Source organism: Hyla sarda, chromosome 2 (genome assembly GCF_029499605.1).
Source record: "Hyla sarda isolate aHylSar1 chromosome 2, aHylSar1.hap1, whole genome shotgun sequence".
NCBI lineage: Eukaryota > Metazoa > Chordata > Amphibia > Anura > Hylidae > Hyla > Hyla sarda.
Window position 1 is genome coordinate 153,372,673 of NC_079190.1, and position 13,440 is coordinate 153,386,112.

A 13,440-nucleotide genomic window follows, 5' to 3' on the forward strand; every position below is an offset into this window, starting at 1 on the left:
CCATTAAGTTCAACCTATATCCCCAATGAGTCCCTATTGAGTTGATCCAGAGGAAGGCAAAAACCCTCATACTAGAGGTAAAAATTCCTTCTGGACTCCAAATATGGCATCAGAGTAAATCCCTGGATCAACGTTCTGTCCCTATAAATCAAGTAAACATAACCAGAGATGTTCTTACTCTCCAAAAATGCATCCAGACCCCTTTTGAACTCTCTTACTGAATTCAAAATTACCACCTCCTCCGGGAGATAATTCCACAGTCTCACTCCCCTTACAGTATAGAACCCCTGTCTGTGCTGGTGTAGAAACCTTCTTTCCTCAAGACGTAGAGGATGCCGCCTTGTAATTAATACAGTCCTGGGTATAAATAGATCATGAGAGAGATCTCTGTTAGGTCCCCTGATATATTTATCCATAATTATTAGGTCGCCCCTAAGCCTTCTTTTTTTCTAAACTAAATAACCCCAAATCTGATAATCTTTTTGGGTACTGTAGTCCTCCCATTCCCCGTATTACTCTGGTTGCCCATCTTTGAACGCTCTCCAACTCCACTGTTTCTTTCTTGTACACTGGTGCCCAGTACTGTACACAATATTCCATGTGTGGTCTAACTAGTGATTTGTACAGTGGTAGAATTATTTCCTTGTCGTGGGCATCTATGCCCTATTGATGCATCCCATGATTTTTTTGCCTTGGCAGAAGCTGCCCAACACTGGTCACTGCAGCTAAAATTACTGTTAACAAAGACTCCCAAGACCTTTTCCATATCTGTCATCCCAAGTGTGCTCCCATTTAATACATAATTTCAGCCCGTATTTTTCTTGCCCATGTGTATTACCTTACATTTATCAGTGTTGAATCTCATCTGTCACTTCCCAGCCCAAACCTCAAACCTCTCCAGATCAATTTGTTACAGTGCTCTGTCCTGTATTGTGTTGACCACTTTAAATAGTTTAGTATCATCTGAAAAGATTGATACTATTCTACCCCTCTACAAGGTGATTGATGAATATATTAAATAGATTAGGACCCAAGACTGACCCCCTGTGGTACTCCACTAGTGACAGTCACCCAATCAGAATAAGTACCATTAATAACCACCCTCTGTTTCCTATCACTGAGTCGGTTACTTACCCACTTGCACACATTCTCCCCCAGCCCAATCCTTCTCATATTATGTACCAATTTTTTATGTGGTACCATATCAAATGCTTTGGAAAAATCCAGATATACTACATCCAGCGATTTCCCCTGGTCCAGTCTGGAGCTCAGACTGTAATAATAATAATAATAATAATAGCTAATCATGCTTAAAGGGAACATGTCATGAGATTTTACCATATATAATGCATGGCAATGGGAGACGTTCCTGCCCACAGGAATGGGCGGGAAGCTATGCTTACCTAGTCCATTCTTCCCCAGCTGTAATTATGCCCCTTCGGCGTGATTTACAGCCCACATCACCATTCTGCTCTTCAAGCAGATCTAGCTGAGCAATGGAGCAGGCCATGCCCAAGCTGTACAGCGGGAGAAGACAGGACTAAGTAAGTATAGCTCCTCGCCCAGGGGACTACTTACAGGGCTTACAGTGGACACTTTCTAACTTTATACCCTCTTCCCACAAAGGAACATCCCCTAGGGATGATGAAGGAAATTTTACCATATGTCATGGAAACTATCATGAGATTATAAGGTAGAAGCTCATGAAAGGTTCCATTTCATACTATTAGTACTTATCATGTTGATTACTAAGAAAAAACAATCTCTGAGTTTATATTTAAGGGAATGTGAAGCACATTTAGCATATTATGTTGAATTGACATGTACTCTTTTTTATTTGTATTATTTCCAGAATGGATCTGCAAACTCATGTATGTTCTGGTATACTTATTACTTGAGATGAGCAAACTTTTTAAAAATTCTATTCGGCCGATTTGCCGAAATTTTTGAAAAAATTTGTTTTGGTCTGAAATTATTTGCGGGGAATCTGTATTAAAAACATCTCTTTCTGGCCTACAGAGAGCATCAATAGGGGTGTAGAGCACTTTGCCTTGTCCTAACACACATAGGGAGTACTCTGTGTTAGTAAAATTATACTGTTATTCAGTATGACATTCAGATTAATGACATTGCTCTTAGAATCACTGCAGCAGGGAGACCATATGGTGTCAAAATTGAAGAGTATAAATAGATTTTTTTATGTAATTTTAATTTAATGTAATTTAATTTGAATTTATTAACATTTTTGGCGTACCCATTCTGGTGATCATTGAGCTGGCGGTCCTTCGCCAGCCGAGATACCACCTGTTCCAGGTCCTGCCTTTCAGCACCCCCTGACTATGAAAGTGCAAATGTTTCATTTAATCAGTTATGCTACAAGCTGTTTCATTGTTCCAAGCTGTTTCGTTGGATTCTTGAGAAAATTCCACAGGTAATATGATGTAGATGACCATTGGGCATCAATCTTGAAAAGATTACATAATTTTTTTTAAATTTAAATTTAAGATTGATATAACATTCCCGGCAGCATTAGGAGACCATATAGTGGCAGAACGACCTAGTCTGGAGATGGGAACAGACTGAAAAGACCATAGGGCCTCACAATAGAGAAGATTAAAGATATTTTTGAAATTTTAAATTGAAGATTTTAGATATATTAAAAATTTAAAAGTTTAATGTCAGGTGCCAACAGCATAAGGAGACCATATATTGGCTGTATGACACTGCCTGGAACTGGCGGCAGCATGAGTAGACAATAAGGCGTCAGAATCCCTAAGATTAAAAGATGAATTTAAAAATTGAAATTGAAGATTTATGGTAGCTAGTGCTACCATAAAATATTTTTAGGTAATGTCCCAGGCCCAGCTGCATCAGTAAACAATATAGTGGCTGAATGTTACAGCCTCGAGCTGGCAGCAGCCTGAGTAGACAATGTAATTTTATTTATTTCATTTGAATTTATTTACAATTTTTGAGTACCCATACTGGTGAGCATCGAGCTTGCGGTTCGTTGTGAGGCGAGCTACAACCTGTTCCAAGCCATGCCTCACACTGCCCCCGCCCCCCTCCTTCTGTTTTACTCTTTTGTGGAACTGCAAATGTTTCATTTAATGAGTAATGGTCCATTGTTATCACTCCAACCTGTTTAACCTCTTCAGGACCCATGACGTATGCATACGCCATCACACCCTGGGTCTTAAGGACCCATGACGTATGCATACGTCATGGCGTTTTCCGGTCTATGCCGCTCGCCGGGCAGAGATCGGAACCGGATGCCTGCTGAAATGCTTCAGCAGGCATCCAGGGCAAACGCCGAGGGGGGCCATGTAGGCCCCCCATGTCGGTGATGGCCGCAAATCGCAAGGGAAATCGCCCTTGCGATATGCGGCGATACCGGGCTGATCGGGTCTCTGGGACCCGACCACCCGGTAATTTCGCATGATCCCGGCTGTCACAGACAGCCAGGACCATGCTAACGTATAGGAGCGAGGTGGCAAGCCGGCCACCTCCTCCTATACCCTGCGATTCTTCGGTTAGTTAACCGACCAATCGCTGGAGGGGGGGGCGGTTACTTCCTCCCGTCCTGCCCGGCCCCTGAAAGTCCGAAGAGGACGGGAGGAAGACCGGAGGACGCGGCGGGGGACGGGGGAGTGCTGGGGACCGGCCCCGGTACTTACCTCGTCCCTGAAGATCCGGATCCCGGCGAGGAAGACGGCGGCGGCGGCGACAGGTGAGTATATCTTTAGCCGCGGTCGGGCCCTTTACAACAATGCACGTCGCCGTAAAGCGACATGCATTGCTGTAATAGGACCCTGTAAACTACAACTCCCAGCATGCCCAGACAGCCCTTGGCGTCTGGGCATGCTGGGAGTTGCAGTTTTGCAACATCTGGAGGTCCACAGTTTGGAGACCACTGTGCCCTTCCAGATGTTGCAAAACTACACATTCTCAGCATGCCCTTACTGTCCAGGCATGCTGGGAGTTGTAGTGCTGTAACATCTGGCCCTTCAGATGTTGCAGAACTACAACTCCCAGCATGCCTGGACAGTTTTGGCATACTGGGAGTTGTAGTTTTGCAACATCTGGAAGGGCACAGATTGGGAACCACTGTATTAGTGGTCTGCAAACTGTAGTCCTCCAGATGTTACAAAACTACAACTCCCAGCATGCTGGGAGTTGTAGTTCGGCAACATCTGGCTCTAAAGATGTTGCCGAACTACTACTCCCAGCATGCCTGAGAATGTTTGGGAGTTGTGGTTTTGCAACAGCTGGAGGCACACTGGTTGGGAAACATTGTTTCCTAACTCAGTGTTTCCCAACCCGTGTGCCTCCAGCTGTTGCAAAACCACAACTCCCAAACATTCTCAGGCATGCTGGGAGTAGTAGTTTTGCAACAGCTGGAGGTCCCCCCACCTGTGAATGTACAGGGTACATTCACATGGGCAGGGGGCTTACAGTGAGTATCGGGCTGCAAGTTTGCGATGCAGCAAATTTTGCGCGGCAGCTCAAACTCGCTGTAACCCCCCGCCCATGTGACTGTACCCTAAAAACACTACACTACACTACCACAAAATAAATAAAATAAAAAGTAAAAAACACTACATATACACATACCCCTACACAGCCCCCCTCCCCTCCCAATAAAAATGAAAAACGCCTGGTGCGCCACGGTTTCCAAAATGGAGCCTCCAGCTGTTGCAAAACAACAACTCCCAGTATTGCCAGACAGCCGTTGACTGTCTAGGCATGCTGGAAGTTTTGCAACAGCTGGAGGCACCCTGTTTGGGAATCACTGGCGTAGAATACCCCTATGTCCACCCCTATGCAAATCCCTAATTCAGCCCTCAAATGCACATGGCGCTCTCACTTCGGAGCCCTGTCGTATTTCAAGGCAACAGTTTAGGGCCACATATGGGGTATCGCCGTACTCGGAAGAAATTGACTAACAAATTTTGGGGGTCTTTTTCTCCTTTCACCCCTTATGAAAAGGTGAAGTTGGGGTCTACACCAGCATGTTAGTGTAAAAAAATAAACTTTTTACACTAACATGCTGGTGTTGCCCTATACTTTTCATTTTGACAAGAGGTAAAGGGGAAAAAAGCCCCCCAAAATTTGTAACGCAATTTCTCCCGACTACGGAGATACCCCATATGTGGGCGCAAACTGCTCTGGGGGCGCACAACAAGGCCCAGAAGGGAGAGTGCGTCATGTACATTTGAGGTGATTTGCACAGGGGTGGCTGATTGTTACAGCGGTTTTGACAAACGCAAAAAAAACAAAACCCCACATGTGACCCCATTTCGGAAACTACACCCCTCACGGAATGTAATGAGGGGTGCAGTGAGAATTTACACCCCACAGGTGTCTGACAGATCTTTGGAAGAGTGGGCTGTGCAAATTAAAAATGTTGTACAGCCCACTGTTCCAAAGATATGACAGACACCAGTGGGGGGTAAATGCTCATTTTATGCCTTGTTACGTTCCTCAAGGGGTCTAGTTTCCAAAATGGTAGGCCATGTGGGGGTTATTTTGCTGTCCTGGCAACATATGGGCTTCCTAAATGCGACATGCCCCCCGAGCAAAATTTGCTCTCAAAAAGCCAAATATGACTCCTTCTCTTCTGAGCATTGTAGTTCGCCCGTAGTGCACTTCAGGTCAACTTATGGGGTACCTCCATACTCAGAAGAGATGTGGTTACAAATGTTGGGGGGTATTTTCTGCTATTAACCCTTGCAAAAACGTGAAATTTGGGGGGAAACACACATTTTAGTGAAATTTTATTTTTATTTTTTTACATATGCAAAAGTCGTGAAACCCCTGTGGGGTATTAAGGCTCACTTTATTCCTTGTTACGTACCTCAAGGGGTCTAGTTACCAAAATGGTATGCCATGTGGGGGATTTTTGCTGTTCTGGCACCATAGGGGCTTCCTAAATGCAACATGCCCCCCAAAAACCATTTCAAAAAAACGTACTCTCCAAAATTCCCTTGTCGCTCCTTCGCTTCTGAGCCCTCTACTGCACCCTCCGAACACTTTACATAGACATATGAGGTATGTGCTTACTCGAGAGAAATTGGGCTACAAATATAAGTATACATTTTCTCCTTTTTCCCCTTGTAAAAATTCAAAAATTGGGTCTACAAGAACATGCGAGTGTAAAAAATGGAGATTGTGAATTTTCTCCTTCACTTTGCTGTTATTCCTGTGAAACACCTAAAGGGTTAAAACGCAGACTGAATGTCATTTTGAATACTTTGGGGGGTGCAGTTTTTATAATGGGGTCATTTTTGGGGTATTTCTAATATGAAGGCCCTTCAAATCCACTTCAAACCTGAACTGGTCCCTGAAAAATTGTGAGTTTGGAAATTTTGTGAAAAATTGGAAAATTGCTGCTGAACTTTGAAGCCCTCTGGTGTCTTCCAAAAGTAAAAACACATAAATTTTATGATGCAAACATAAAATAGACATATTGTATATGTGAATAAAAAAAAATTATTTGGAATATCCATTTTCCTTAGAAGCAGAGAGCTTCAAAGTTAAAAAAAAATGCAAAATGTTCAAATTTTTCATAAAATTTTGGGATTTTTCACCAAGGAAGGATGCAAGTTATCACAAAATTTTACCACTATGTTAAAGTAGAATATGTCACGAAAAAACAATCTCGGAATCAGATTGATAACTAAAAGCATTCCAGAGTTATTAATGTTTAAAGTGACAGTGGTCAGAATTGCAAAAAATGCCCGGGTCCTGAGGTGTAAAATGGCTGGGTCCTTAAGGGGTTAATTGGATTCTTGTGGTAATTCCACAGCTACTATATGACGTTGACGACCATATCGGCCTCAGTCTTTCAAAGATTACATAGATTTTTTGAAATTTAAGATTTTGAAATTGAAATTTAAGATTACACTCTTAAGTTTTAATGTCCCGGGCCCTGGTGTGTGGTTACAAAATACCAAATTTCACAAGGAGTCACATGGTGGCATCAGTATGAGGAGACCATATAGTGAAGAGTTGGCTGAAGAATGAGGAGCACAACCTGGAGTTTGCGGCAACATGAGGAGACCATATGATGTCTGAATGGCAAAGCCTGAAGGTAGCTGAAGCATGAGAAGACCATATATGGGCTTAATGGCACAGCCTGGAGTTTGTGGTAGCATGAAGAGACCATATAGTGTAGAGTTGGCTGAATAATGAGGAGAATGAGAAGAGTGGTTGAATGGCACAGCCTGGAGGTGGTTGAAGGAAGAAGAGACCATATAGTGGCTGAATGGCACAGCCTGGAGTTTGTGGTAACATGAGGAGACCATATAGTGTCTGAATGGCACAGCCTGGAGTTGGCAGAAGCATGAGGAGACCATATAATGGCAGATTGGCACAGCTTGGAGTTTGTGGCAACATAAGGATACCATATAGTGTCTCAATGGCAAAGCCTGGAGGTGGCTGAAGCATGAGAAGACCGTATAATGGCTGAATGGCAGAGCCTGGAGTTTGTGGTAGCATGAGGAGACCATATATTGTCTGAATGGCACCGCCTGGAGGTGGTTGAAGCATGAGGATACCATATAGTGGCTGAATGGCGCAGCCTGGAGTTGGCAGAAGCATGAGGAGACCATATAATTGCTGATTGGCACAGCCTGGAGTTTGTGGCAACATAAGGATACCGTATAGTGTCTCAATGACAAAGCCTGGAGGTGGCTGAAGCATGAGAAAACCGTATAGTGGCTGAATGGCAGAGCCTGGAGTTTGTGGTAGCATGAGGAGACCATATAGTGGCTGAATGGCACAGCCTGGACGTGGCTGAAGCACGAGGAGACCATACAGTGTATGAATGGCACAACCTGGAGGTTGCTGATGCATGAGAAGACCATATGGTGGCTGAATAGCACAGCCTGGAGTTGGCTTAAGCATGAGGATACCATAAAGTTTCTGAATGGCATAGCCTGGAGTGTGCTAAAGCATGAGGATACCATATAGTGGCTGAATGACACAGCCTGGAGTTTGTGGCAGCATGAGGATACCATATAGTGTCTGAATGGCACAGCAAGGAGGTGGCTGAAGCATGAGGAGACCATAAAGTAGCTGAATGGCACTGCCTGGAGGTGGCTTAAGCATGAGGAGACAATATAGTGGCTAAACGGTACAGCCTGGAGTTTGTGGCAGCATGAGGAGACCATATAGTGTCTAATTGGCACAGCCTGGAGGTGGCTGAAGCATTATGAGACCATACAGTGGCTGAATAGCACAGTCTGGAGGTGGCTGAAGCAGGAGGATACCATATAGTGGCTGAATGGCACAGCCTGGAGTTAGCTGAAGCATGAGGATACCATATAGTGGCTGAATGGAACAGCCTGAAGTTGGCTGAAGCATGGTGATACCATATAGTGGCTGAATGGAACAGCCTGGAGTTTGTGGCAGCCTTAGGAGACCATATAGTGTCTAATTGGCACAGCCTGGAGGTGGCTGAAGCATGAGGAGACCATATAGTGGCTGAATGGCACAGCCTGGAGTTTGTGGCAGCATGAGGATACCATATAGTGGCCATTTAGCACCTTATAGTGACTGAATGGCACAGCCTGGAGGCGGCAGCAGCACCTGGAGTGCTGAAAGTGACTTGGTGATAGAGTGGTGCGGTGGGTGGCAATACCAGTACCCGGTGACGAAGGTGGGTGAAAAAAGGTCTGATGCAGAGTTATGTTTGCAAATAGGGAGCAGTGGCTTAGATCTGTTTGGCACTATCCATATTTGTGAAGTGTTGGTGTGGCACCATGTTCAATCTACTCTGATGCATCAGGCATTAGTGGGTGGAAATCCTGTCTGATCCATGCCTGATTCATCTTCACAAAGTCTTTCAGTTTCTCCTGGAGGTGGCTGAAGCATGAGGAGACCATATAGTGGCTGAATGGCACAGCCTGGAGGTGGCTGAAGCATGAGGAGACCATATAGTGGCTGAATAGCACAGCCTGGAGATGGCTGAAGCATGAGGAGACCATATAATGGCTTAAAGGCATAGCCTGGAGTTTGTGGCAGCATGAGGAGACCATATAGTCTCTGAATGGCACAGCCTGGAGATGGCTAAAGCATGAGGAGACCATGCAGTGGCTGAATGACACAGGCTGGAGTTGGCTAAACATGAGGATACCATATAGTGGCTTAATGGCACAGCCTGGAGGTGGCTGAAGCATGAGCAGACTATATAGTGTCTCAATGGCACAGCCTGGAGGTGGCTGAAGCATTAAGAGACCATATATTGGCTGAATGGCACAGCCTGGAGGTGGCAGCAGCAGCAGGAGCCCTGAAAGTGACCCGGTGATAGAGTGTTGTGGTGGGTGGCAATACCAGTACCCGATGATTAAGGTGGGTGAAAAAAGGTCTGATGTGGAGGAATGTTTGTAAATGGGGAGCAGTGGCTTAGATCTGTTTGGCAATATCCATATTTTGTTGTTGTGGCACCATGTTCAATCTACTCTGATGCATCAGGCATTAGTGGGTGGAAATCCAGGTTGATCCATGCCTGATTCATCTTTACAAAGTCTCCTGGAGGTGGCTGAAGCATGAGGAGACCATATATTGGCTTAATGGCACAACCTGGAGTGTGTGGCAGCATGAGGAGACCATATAGTGTGTGAATGGAACAGCCTGGAGGTGGCTGAAGCATGAGGAGAACATAATGGCCGACATTTATCATTGCAGTGCAAGTTAAGCATTTTTTTTTACACCTTTTTTTTGTGTGTTGATAATGTGTAGGAGCACCAAATTTATTAAAAGGTAAAAGAGCTTTAATAAATTTTGTGCAGGTCCACATTTTCTAAAATTTCTGTCTACACATACACCAAAAAGCTACACCATGTCTGGGCTGGTGTAGTTTTAGAGACTTTTCAATGGCTTTTTTTGCTCCTTTATACAAAAAGGCGCAATGATAAATACCTTCTCTATCATGTGTATTGCCGAATTCAGTGGATTGCAACTCAAAATCAATGGATTGCAACTCAAAATCAGCAGAACTGTGTAAACCAAAAGGGGCAAAAAAAGGCGCAAAAAACCCTGCTTGCGCCTTTTTTGCGCCTTTTTAAGACACAAAAAACAGTCTAAAGACAATGATAAATGTGGGCCAAAGTGTCTGAATGGCACAGCCTGGAGATGGCTAAAGCATGAGGAGACCATATAGTGTCTGAATGGCACAGCCTGGAGGTAGCAGCAGCAACATAAGGAGTCGTGAAAGTGACTTGGTGATAGAATGGTGCGGTGGGTGGCAATACCAGTACCCGGTGACAAAGGTGGGTGAAAAAAGGTCAGATGCAGAGGAATGTTTGTAGATGGGGAGCAGTGCCTTAAATCTGTTTGGCACTATCCATATTTGTAAAGTGTTGGTGTGGCACCAGTTCAATCTACTCTGATGCATCAGGCATTGGTGGGTGGAATGACATTGTTCATCCCATAATTCTGGCGACTTACTAACAAAGTGGCTTCCTCAAAGAGCCTGAGCAAATGGCAGGTGTCACGTATAAACTGCTATTGGTTGACATTAAAGTTACACAGGGGAGTTCCCCTATCCGCTTAGATCATCAAGAAATCGGTGATGGCTATTCTCTGTTCGTACAGTCGGTCCAACATAATAAGGGTGGAATTCCATCCTGTGGCAATGTCGCAAATGAAACTATGTTGGGGGATACCTTTCTGACGCTGCAGCTCAAGGAGGGTTTGCTTTGCAGGGTACGAGTGGCTGAAGTGCATGCAAAGTTTCCTTCCCATTATTAGGATGTCTTGGGGGGAACACTTCAGGAACTGCTTGACAACCAAATTGAACACGTGTGCCATGCCTTACAATTCGCAGTGAAAACAAGATGTTCTTCCCATTGTCAGTCACCATGGTTCTCATTTCCAGTTTTCGTGGAGTAAGCCATGCTCCAATTTCGTTACGGATGACTTTTAGCAGTTCCTCCCCTGTGTGACTTCGTTCGCCAAGACATATCATGTGAAGAACAGCGTGACACTGCCGTGCCCTGCACACATGGTATGCTGAAGGGCCACTGAGACTTGTCTGGGCAGTGGAGCTGAGGACACGGTGGAGGATGAGGAGGCGGAGTCGCACACTGTCACAGGACCAATGGCCTGAGAGCGTGGAGGAGGAAGTGGCGTGACCTGTCGAAGCTGGTGTTGTGGCTGTGCAGGAACCACATTCACCCAGTGAGCCGTAAAGGACATGTATTGTCCCTAACCTTAGCTACATCTTCAGACGTCAGCGCTGCTGTGCACTTTGGTACACACTGACAGGCTCAAGGACTGGCCCACCTTCTCTTCCACAAAATTGTGCAGAGCTGGTGCTGCCTTCTTCACAAAGAAATGATGGATTGGCACTCTACACCTGGCTCGGCACAAGCCATCAGTTCTCTGAAAGGTGCAGAGTCCATCACTTGAAAAGGGAGGGACTGCAGCTCCAGCAACTTAGACAGGAGCACATTCAGCTTCAGAGTGGACGCATACTGTTATCTCCTAGACATGGCTTCGCCGATGGATTGTTGGCGGAATGACTGACTAAAAGTAGGAGGAACAGGAGCATCTGGAGCGTATGACAAATAGCTCCCTTTGGCTGAGGTGGTGGAGCCTTGGCTGGCTGAAAGAGGGAGCGGTGTGCCACTGGGTGATGCAGCAGGCTGGACCACTACATCGGAGCCACTGTTCTTCCAGGCTGCTTTATGGTGATGAAGCATATGTTGATGCAGGGCCATGGTGCTAATTTTCCCACCAACAGACCACACTAATTGACTGCTACTGCCGCCGTCTCCAGGAACCCCTGTTCCACTACCTCCTGGGAAGGTAGGCAAAGCAAGTGGTCTCCCCGGGCACGATTGGCTCCAGAATTTCCACTTCTGCCATCATGTTGACTGTCAACCATGCTACCACCTTGCTGGCTCAGCTGCTGCCTCATGGGCAACCTGCAACCTTGTTCTCCTGATGATGACTTGCGATCGGCTTCATCATTAGAGGTAAACGAACTTTTGAAAAATTCGATTCGGACGATTCGCAGAATTTTCCGGAAAAAATTGTTTCCGGTCGAATTTATTTGTGGCAAATCTGTATTAAAAACAGCTATTTATTTCCTACAGAGAGCCTCAGTAGGGGGTGTAGAACACTTTGCTTTGTTCTAACACGCATATGGAGTGTGCAGGGGTAGTGAAATAATACTGTTATTCATTATGACATGCAGATTACAGGCATCACTATTAGAGCTACTGCTACAGAGCAGCACAATGACAGAGCCTGGAGGTGGCATCAGTATGAGGAGACCATATAGTGCAGGGGTTGGCAACCCCTGGCGCGTGTGCCACTCATGGCACGCAGGGTGCATTTGAGTGGCACACGAGCGAATGCCGACCTGCGGGTAGTCCTGGAACACTGTCACTTTAAGCGGCTGCTAAAAGATCCAGTCATGGACGGAAGATGTATCCCTCCTTCTCCCTGCCCGGTTATTGCTGTGCTGCACTGGGAACAACTTTTTAGGGAGAGAGTTTTCTCTCTTTTCTTCCCCTTTCACCTTTCAGCTGCCGTGCTCCGCTGTCTGTCGGCAGCATGGAGGGGGATCGCTCTGAGCTCTGTACAGGCTGCAGTAAGGTGTCTGAAGGAGGTCAGGGGTCACTGCTACAGACCAGTAAGTCATTATGTTTCTGCGGAATACACGTAGCTCAGCTCCTGGCTCTGACAGCAGCTTTCCTGCCCCAGAGACAGGCTCTGGACTCTGTCAGTCTATAGATCCTCATAATTGTGTTATCTACAGATTCCCCCATAACAGTGTTCATTCACAGCTCCCTGATAACAGTGTTCATTCACAGCTCCCCCATAACAGTGTTCATTCACAGCTCCCCCATAAGTGTGTCATTCACAGCTCCTCCATAAGTTTGTCATTCACATCTCCCCCATTAGTGTGTCATTCCCAGCTCCCCCATAAGTGTGTGATTCACAGCTACCCATAACAGTGTTCATTCACAGCTCTCCATAACAGTGTTCATTCACAGATCCCCCATAAGTGTGTCATTCACAGCTCCCCCATTAGTGTGTCATTCACAGCTCCCCCATACGTTGTCATTCACAGCTCCCCCATAAGTGTGTAATTCAGAGCTCCCCATAAGTGTGTCATTCACAGCTCCCCATAAGTGTCATTCACAGCTCCCCATAACACTGTTCTTTCACAGCTCCCCATAACAGTGTTCATTCACAGATCCCCCATTAGTGTGTCATTCACAGATCCCCCATAAGTGTGTCATTCACAGCTCCCCCATTAGTGTGTCATTCACAGTTCCCCCATAATTTTGTCATTCACAGCTCGCCATAACAGTGTTCATTCAAAGCTCCCCCATAAGTGTGTCATTCACAGCTCTCCCATAAGTGTATAATTCACAGATCTCCATAAAGTGTGTCATTCACACATCCCCCATAAATGTGTCA